The 10,062-nt window shown below is 40.0% G+C and overlaps 1 long non-coding RNA gene across 1 annotated transcript; it reads right to left on the bottom strand.

Moving 5' to 3' along the window:
- Positions 1-3,202: 3,202 nt before the first annotated feature.
- LOC124394251 lies at positions 3,203-7,322 on the bottom strand. Its single transcript, XR_006927464.1, has 7 exons — positions 6,882-7,322; positions 6,383-6,562; positions 6,095-6,201; positions 5,804-6,013; positions 5,440-5,710; positions 5,199-5,353; positions 3,203-3,590 (listed from the first exon to the last, which is right to left on the bottom strand). It is a non-coding gene; the product is annotated as an uncharacterized LOC124394251 (long non-coding RNA).
- Between the last annotated feature and the right edge of the window lie 2,740 nt (positions 7,323-10,062).

Raw genomic sequence — 10,062 nt, forward strand, 5'->3', positions numbered from 1 at the left:
TTTATACTGTTTACAACAGTTTTCAGACTAATTCTCTCGGTCGAGTTAAACATGCTCCTGAGGCTCCAGTGACCACTGTTCCTGCCCCTCTCCCCTCCGTGGATCTTCACACTTCTGTGCAGCTTGGGACAGTCTCTCATCAACACCTTGGGTGGTTCCATGAAATTCCGGAGTAGAACGGGTGCTTTGAGGATGGATTGGACTGTAGTTAATGTCAACAGTCTGCTACACTGACTCAGGAATACAGTTTGCTTCTGATCATCATCACTGTACCCCGTAACATTGTATATCTGCTTCAAATGGACATTTAATCACCACATTATCTGTGTAAAGCTGCTTTGAGACAATGTTCATTGTTAAAAGCGCTATACAAATAAAAATGAATTGAACTGAATTGAATAATTGATTTGACAAATTCTCAAAATACTAACTAATATTCTTTCTTTCACTTTCTATGATAGATCAGCAAATAATTTCACAGATAATCACTGTAGAATAAATAGAACAGTCTCAATGATGCCATTGAACAGGAGTCGGAATTGTTTGGAAAAAGGAGTGTTGGAATTGTGTTCATTGGAATTTCTAGGTCATTTTCACAGAATACAGTTTGCAGTTTACTTTGGGTTGATAAATAAATTGAACAAAAAGGCGCTGACCTGTTTCCAATTTTTTTTACTTTTTTTATCTGTAGATGCTTATGGTTTTAATTAAAATTTATTAGTATTAATTAGTGCTTACCAGTGCTTATTAAGCATCCTGAGCTCTAAATATATGACATGAGTGATAATCCAGCTTGGGCACATTTCCTATGTTGTACTTATATGCTCACATAACATAAATCTGGCAGTAAAGCAGGATTTTAATGGCAAAGAAAATTTATATGGTTTTGATATGGGCGAAAATTTGGGATTTGGGACATACTTTGTTGCTCGAGCAATGTTGGATACCTTAGACTTGGCTAATTGTTTGTCCAATGACTGAATAGCAAAGAAAAGTGGGGTGCCATTTTGAATTGTAATATTAGGCTGGAAAGTGTACTGTTCAGCTGAGCCTGACACTTGAGGCAGAAGTGATGAAGTGTTGAGCAGATAATTGCTACTGAAGTTATTTTGAAGCATCTTCAAATCTTCACTCCATCTGATGTCATAGGATTTAGCTGAAAAGAAAAATCCATGAAAATAAAAGTGATTTTATTTATACTTAGTAAATTCTCTGAGACCACAAGTCTAACGCTAATGACACCATATCACTAGCGTTAGCCACTAACCAGGAATTGGCTAGCGGCTAACGCGATTGTAGTGGGACGAACTGTGGGTGTCTCTTTAAATTGTCATGAAAGCATCAGTTGTCCAATCAGATACATGCACGACTATATAAAAGGGGACTTTTAATGCACCATGTTGTGTGATCACCGCTTGTGTGTCATTGCCCGAGGCCCGCCCCGTCCTGGTTTAGACTCTTCCTGTCTTATAGTTTCCAACGTGTAATCATTCCATAAACCCGCCGTAATCCCGTGCCTTCTTGCCGGTTTGATGTCCGTTTGCCTGTGCGGCTGGATTTGTGGTCGAAACGACAATATTAAGGTATGTGTAGCTATCTCTGCTGCGGTTTGTGGTGTTTGGTGGGATGAATAAATGTTCTACTTAAACCTTTTTAGGTGGAATAGTTTTAAGAGGAGTCATTCAGTGCGGCCTGCGGGGCAACGTACTTTGATGCTGCTGCTTTGTTTGCTTTGCTAGCTCTGTTTATGATTTGTCTGCTTTGTTTAAGCTGTGTTTAAGCTTTGTTTAAGTTTGGTTTAAGCTTTGTTAATGCTTTGTTTATGTCTGTTTTGCGATCTAACACAGAGGCGTGAGCGGGCGCGTGCATTGGTCCTCTCTATTGGACCAACTCTTCCGCGTCTGTACTTGCTTTATTGTGAAGTTTGCAGTTTGTTTGTTTAGTTTGGTTTTGAATTCATCCACTTAATTTAGTTATTTATTGTCGTATGGTATTTTGTTTTTTTTACTTTACTTTGTTTATGTAAGTTGTCTGATTTGTGATTGTGCTTTGTTTGATTTAAGTTTTTATTTGTTTGATTCATTGTATATTCATTCAACACTCAACATTCAATTATTATTCTCATTATTATTTCTTTGATTACTATTATTTCTTGCTTTGAGATTTAAATTTGGTTAACAGTGTCTTTTGTTATAGGAACCGAGGCTTCAGGCAGACGGCTAGTTGGCCTTTGCGTGCGGTGGTGGGACTCTATCACAGGGTGCAGTGTGTTCACGCTTGATCTTACCGTGTGTGTGTGAGTGTGTGTGTGTGTGGTGCGTCTTGTGCACTTGGCGTTATGCTTCTGGCGATATAGTAGCCGCATACCCATTAAGCTAGTTTACCTGCTTTAGGTAAGCCTCGGTTTCCTTTTTGTTTTTTATGCCTATTTCATTCCAGCCCATAGTTATGTTTTAAGATTAATACCCATATTTATTGTTGAAATAAAACATTTTTTGTATTTTTGGTATCCACGTCTCTTGCCTCTGTTTCTTGAAACCATGTACCTGTGTGTCTTTTGTAGATGATTAATCTATAATAGTGTTCCCTGTTAACAGTCCCGCCACACTTGGTACATGAATTCTTTAGCGTTTTATGTCCAGCTTCAAGAATTTCTCTTAAAATTAGTAAATCCTGACAATTCCACATACTTAGTTGGCCAATTTAATTGATTATTCTGTTTAATCAATGTAATAAAAAAGTGTATTGCCTTAATTAGATTAATTCTATTATTTTTTTTGTATTACATATTATTTTATATATTATTTAACCAAGCAGGCATTTTATTTAAAACTGTTTTAAATGTAAACTGTTCAAAAGTCACACACACACACACACACACACACACACACTAAACTGTGTTGGGGTGTAACAAATGTAAAGTATTTAAATAAATTTTTTTATTTATTCATTTTTATTTATTTAATTAGCTAATTTCATTGATTATTCGGTTTAATCAATGTAATAAAAACAGTAATAAATACACTTTTTTGTTTTACATATTATTTTATATATTATTTAACCAGGTTTTAAAATGTAAACCGTTCAAAAGTCGATCACAAATGTTAATAATAAATTAATATAAACTGCGTTAAAAATAAACAACAAGCAATTTTATGTTTTGCGTTTCTTCCCCCTGACGCTGAAATTTAACACAAAAAGCGAGGAACCAAAACTTGAATTGTGTGTACTGTTACACCCCTAGTTGCTATTATTTATCAGTATGAAGTCCAAAGTGCTGTTACTTTCAGTGGAGCAAACCATCATAAAGTAGATACATTTAAGCGTTTCTACATGAACAAAATAAATCTAGCTTGGCTCACAAGGCTCACCTGTTCCCTGATCAAAATCCTCACTAGAGGCTGTCCAGTTGAGAAGCACAGTGTCTTCCTGAATTTCTGCCCATAGGTCTGTAATCTAGTTTAGAGGGAAGTTTGGAGGCGCATCCCTGTCCACCACAAAACTCTCCCCAGTTACTGTTCTGGTGAAGTTGCCCACATCCACTGGCTGCACATTTACTGGGGGCTTCGAAGGGTTTGATTCCACTTCACCTGAAAAGGATGCAAGTGCTGTATTTCATAAAAAGTAAACAAATACAAAAGACATTATCCAGGATATTGTAAAAGAAATATGAACTGAAGATGATACTATTTTCAGTAATGTCAGTACCTTTAGCAAATAAAGTCAAACAAACAAAAATAATGAAAATATAAACCACTTCACTAAGTTTTTTTAAAACAAAATTGCCAAAAAAAATGTAAATTATTAGATTAGAGGCATTACTAGAATTTTGTCACTTTTTCATTATAGCGTTCTGAGTTTAGATTAATTAGAAAAAATGGATTGTAGTTTTAGGCCGCAACATAACAATATTGAAAGAGGTAAGGGGCATCTAAATAGTTTCTGAATACATTACACATGTACAGTATTGTGCAAAAAGATTTGGGCAGGTGTGAAAAATGCTGTAAAATAAGAAAGCTTCAAAAAATAAAGTATTAATACATATTTTTTAAACAATTAACAAAATGGAATGTAAATTAACAGTAGAAAAAAAGAAACGCTAAATCAGTATTTGTGAGTCCTGCAAAACAACAAGAATTCTTCCTACAGTTCTTCCTACATCTGAATCTTCTTTTCAGCTAAATCCCACTTGCACACAGTTTTTGAAGGAACTAGGTTGTTCCAGACACCTTGGAGAACTAAATACAAATCTTCTAAGGGATTTTCCTGCCTTTAATCATTGTGTCTTCATGTAATCCCTGTTCTTCTTTAAGAAAATGGGCATTGATGATGTTGGCTGTAAGGCTGGGGTTGTTGTCTTGCTGCAGAATAAATTTGGTGCCAATCAAAAGCCCGCTGATGGTATTGCATAATGGATAAGTATCTGGCTGTGTGTCTAGGCATTGAGTGCACCATTAATCCTAACCAAATCTCCATTTGCAGAAATGCAGCCCCAAACTTGCAAGGAACCTCCACCATGCTTCACTATTACCTGCAGACACTCGGTATTGTACTGCTAAATTATTTAGCCAAAAACAACTTGCCTTCTACAGCCAAATATTAAAATGTTTGACAGTCCAGATCACCTGCTGCCATTTGTCTGCACCCCAGTTCCTATGTTTTAATGCATAGTTAAGTTGCTTAGCCGAGTTGCTTAAGAGGTTTTAGCTTTTTGGCCACAATTCTTACATGAAGACAACTTCAAAATCACTAATTTTGTGTAAGTGTAAAGATTGAAATAAATATTGATTTGATTTGGATCTCTCTTATGTTCACCCACTTTTTGTAAATTGAAAAATAAAAAAAATAAAAAACAATGAAAACATTTTAGAAAGCAATCTTACATTACAGCATTTTTTCCGCACACCTGCATAAACCTTTTGCATAACAGTACCGTATGTGGTATAAATGTTAAAGTGTAATTTAGATGATTTTACTTACTCCGGTATAAAACATTACGCCGATTAACAAACAATGGTGCTACTGTGATATTCATCGAATATACACTTGACTTCAAAATGCCCATTCTAGTAGAATTACTGCTGGTTAATTTCCCATGTATGGCTTCATAGTAGCATGTCAATTACACTCTTCAAAAAAGCTTTACCAGGCTAATAGTGACTTATTCTGATTGCATGATAATAGTAGAAAATAGTTACCATCCACAATATATCCAGCTACATAAAGAGCACCACTGTAACTGTCAGGAGAAAACTGCCCTTCTCCATGTTGATGTTCCACTCTCACTTTCAGACTGTATTTTCCACGTTTTAATATCTTGAATAGACGCCATCTTCTTTGAATGCATCAGCTCCTGGAACAGATATGTCCAACATGACATTTTACCTTTTGATCTGGTGTATAATTCAACAAGTTATTATGCTATTATTTAACTCTTACCTGCACCAATATCAAGTAACTGAAGTCTTTCTGAGTGCCCAGTATCTGACTCCAGGTTTGCCCAAACACTGGCCCCCAAAACAGGATTATAATTCTGAATGAACTCAGCCAACCCAACCATTGGTTTGGTGCCATCACTGGTCTGCTGGTTCATTCTGGCTGTAACAGTGACTGGGTGAACATCTGTATGAGCTGCCCGACTCATTACTAATAAACTCATTTGCTGAACAGTGGCTCCTTTATTGAAGAAGCTGTATTTCCATTCACCTGTCTGCAATGCAAAATAGGGAATGAAAGAGATGTGCATTTGTTTCTTTATCATTTATTTGTGGTGAAAATCACAGTATGGAAAGGTTTTGTTTACCTCTGCTGTTCCTGGAACAGTTAAAGTGATTGTGTAAGCAATGTCAGTTGTGTTTGTTTGCTTGTAAACCAAACCACTTGGTGACACGATATTCACAGTGGGTGCACTCATTCCATAAATTATTGTAAAGGTGGTGCGGTTTCCCACAGTTCAATCAATGGGAACTGTTCCATTAAACCAGTCCATAACACTCTTTCCAGTGCTTTCAAGCTGTTTGGAAAGCAATGCAAATATTATGAGAAAACCGATATTGTGATATTGATATTCTCACAGTGGATGTGTATCACTAACCTGTATTGGCTGTGTGAAGGAATTTCCATCAAACATTGTCAATGAGGAAAAGGCATCCACAAGTTGGGTGGAAAGTATAGACACTTCGGCAACTATAAACTTGCCATCTACATAAACGAGCATCAAAAATCACGTTATAGAATGTATTGCAGCTATAGTGGTACAGTATTCATACATTTAGTTTGGTCAGTGCTTTGCACTGGAAGTGAAACTGGGAATGTAAATTGTGGAAGGCCAAAGTAAACCAAGTAATATGTCATCTATAATATTACACTTGTAAAATCCTACCTGTTTGATTCGCCATGGTTCTTAGTACATTGTCTGCGTTTGGACCAAATGCTATAGTGTTCATTACTGCACCACTTTGAATACCTTCTGGCAAACAGTCCTGAACATTATCACTTGCTTCCCCATCTAACAATAAAATGATTTAATCTCCATTGTTTTTCCATCATCTGTTTGAAGAACCTGAAATTAAAAAGAAATCATTATCACCCACCACAGACAGACTTCTATACCAATGTAAATTTCATTTTTTAATTAATTGACAGCAGATTTTAATCAAGAGCAATGGTATCTCGGTGGTTCAAGCACTAGACTATCAATCAAATGGCCGTTAGTTTGGCATCTGCCAAGTGCCATATATTTAAATTATAAATGTAGTCAAAAACTTAATCTGTGCCATGTATGGGATGCCATGGAGAGGGGTAGCTTAGTAATTAAGACATTGGACTTTGAATCTGAAGGTCATGAATTTAAATCCCAGCCACGCCCCGCTGCCACATACCCCCACCGGCCGACTCAGGCTGGGGAGCCGTCCGGCCCGCAACCGATTCTCCCCCGGCGTGAGAGGAAGTCGGCCATGACCATCTGTGCCCCAGTCTGTGGACCACCTCGAACTTAAACGGCTGAAGCGCGAGATACCACCAAGTGATCCACGTGTTGGCATCCTTCATGCGATGGAGCCACTGGAGCGGGCCATGGTCTGAACAGAGGGTGAGGCCCGTCCCAACAGCTAGTACTGGAGGGTGAGGACCGCCCACTTGATGGTCAGGCACTCCCTTTCGATGGTGCTGTACCGGCATTCCCGTACCGACAGCTTGCGGCTGATGAACAGCACCGGTCGCTCCTCCCCCTACACCACCTGGGACAACACGGCCCCCAGCCCTCTGTCCGACGCTTCAGTCTGCAAAACAAAGAGTAGAGACAAGTCAGGCGCATGTAAAAGCGGACCACCGCAGAGCATGGTAAATGACAATGTCATCCAGATAACCGTTATGTGGACGGAGAATCCGGTCCATCAGACGCTGAAACGTCGCCGGGGCTCCGAACAAACCAAACGGAAGTGTGACGAACTGGTGTCAACCAAACGGAGTGGAAAAAGCATTTTTTTCCCGGGACATTGGCGTCAAGGGGATCTGCCAATATCCCTTGGTTAGATCCAGTGTCGATCAAGCAGCTCATCGATGTGCGAATTTAGTCGCCGCGTTGACCTTACGGTAGTCCACACAGGACCGGACCGTCCCGTTGCTCTTGGGTACCAAGACCACGGGGCTGCTCCAGTTGCCGTGGGACTCCTCGACCACCCCCATATCGAGCACTGCCTGAAGTTCCTTCTTAACCACGTTCTTTTTGTGTTCGGGCAGGCAGTATGTCCGACTGCGCACCACGATACCGGGAGATGACGCTATATGGTGCTCTATGAGGTTTGTCCACCCGGGTAGGTGGGGAGAACATGTCCACAAACTCCTGCTGTAAATCTGCGACCTGTGCTCTCTGCGACGGTGAGAGGTGGTCTCCACAGGGGACCGAGACGGGTTCTGACGCGGTTTTTGGTCTTACCTCCAGTCCCAGCTCCTCCCTCTCTGGAATCACCGTCGCTAGAGACACAGGCACCACCTTGTTCCATAGTTTCAGGAGATTCAGGTGGTATACCTGGAGCGCCCCGCCCCTGTCTGTGCACCGCACCTCATAGTCGACATCAACCACCCGCCGTGTAACCTCGAAAGGCCCTTGCCACTTGGCGAGTAATTTCGAGCTTGACAGGGGTAGCAGAACGAGGACCTTATCCCCCGGTGCGAATTGCCGAAGCCGCGTGCCCTTGTTGTACAGCCAGGTTTGTCGTTCCTGTGCCTGGAGCAAATTCTCCAGTGTTAGTTGTCCCAGTGAGTGAAGTTTTGCTCTTAGGTCCAGGACGTACTGAATTTCGTTTTTCGCGTTCGAAGGTCCCTCCTCCCAATTTTCCCGGAGCACATCCAGCACTCCGCGTGGCTTACGGCCGTATAGTAATTCAAACGGGGAAAACCCTGTGGAGGCTTGCGGGACCTCTCGTACTGCGACCAACAAGGGCTTGAGCCATTTATCCCAGTTCCGTGCGTCCCCGTGTATGAATTTCCGGACCATGCTCTTTAGGGTTCGATTAAAGCATTCCACCAGACCGCCAGTTTGCGGATGATAAACGCTGGTGCTAATCGATTTAATCCCTAACAGCGCGTACAGCTCGCGAAGTGTCCGTGACATAAACGCCATGCCTTGGTCAGTTAGGATCTCTTTTTTCTTATTGTTTAAAAGCATTTTGATGGGAATGGTTATAGGCGCATTTCCAGAATGCTGAATGTTCCTGTGCGCACTGTGGGGGCCATTATCCGGCAATGGAAAGAGCATCAGTTTACAATAAACCGGCCACGATCAGGTGCTCCACATAAGATCCCTGTCCGAGGAGTCCAAAGAATATTTAGAAGAGTTCTCCAAGAGCCAAAAACCACTCAGGCAGAACTTCAGGAAGACCTTGCACCAGCAGGTACTGTTGTTTCAAAGAAAACTATAAGCAATGCACTGAACCGCCATTGTATCCATGCACGCTTACTACACAAGATTCCATTGCTGAACAAAAAGCATGTTGAGGCTCATTTAAAGTTTGCGAAAGAGCATTTGGAGAAGCCTGTGGATTATTGGCAGACTATAGTATGGTCAGATGAAAGCAAAATTGAACTTTTTGGCAGTCATTCTACACACCATGTTTGGAGAAGAAATGGCACTCACCACCTAAGGAACACCATACCAACAGTTAAGTTTGGGGGTGGAAGCATCATGGTTTGGGGCTGCTTTTCAGCAAGGGGTACTGGCAGATTTCATATTATTGAAGGCAGGATGAATGGAGAAATGTACCGGGACATTCTGGATAAAAATCTGCTGCCATCTACCAGAAAGCTGAAAATGAAAAGTGGACATTTCAGCAAGACAGTGATCCCAAACACAAGGCCAAGATAACAATGAAGTGGTTTCAAAGAAAGAAAATCAAATTCCATAGAAAATCTATGGAGAGAACTGAAAATCAAAGTTCATAAAAGAGGCCCAAGGAACCTTCAAGATTTAAAGACCATTTGTGTGGAAGAATGGGCCAGAATCACTCCTGAGCAATGCAGATGACTGGTCTCTCCATACAAGAGGAATTTAGAAGCTGTTGTTGGTAGAATCTGGCCAGAAGACACATAAAAGGGCTTTTTCTTATTATATTCATAAAATACCCCCATCTGAGTTGAGCCCATTCATGTACAAAAACCCTTCCTGAAAGTAAAACATATATATATAATGTATCATGCTACAACGGAAATTATGTGTAAATTAATGCTTAAATCTAAGCCATCCAAGTTCTGTTTTACCTCCATATCCTTTTAGAAGATTGTTGTTTAATGAGAAGTTTACCATTGAGGTGAAATGTATGTATTCACCCTCATTTCCACAACCTTTTGTTTGGTGAGTGTATGGATCATGACCAAATGCAGGATGTGGGTTGTCAATTCTTATTCTACCCTAAAATAAAATAGTTGCAGATTTTAACATACATTAGTACAGCAATGATCAAATTGTTAATATAGTATAAATACATTATAAATATAACTAATTAAGACATTTCTGTTTTACCTTATTACATGTTTCAGTTTTTGCTTTTTCATACTTTCCCTTTG

This window comes from Silurus meridionalis, chromosome 12 (genome assembly GCF_014805685.1).
Source record: "Silurus meridionalis isolate SWU-2019-XX chromosome 12, ASM1480568v1, whole genome shotgun sequence".
NCBI classification, from domain to species: Eukaryota; Metazoa; Chordata; class Actinopteri; order Siluriformes; family Siluridae; genus Silurus; species Silurus meridionalis.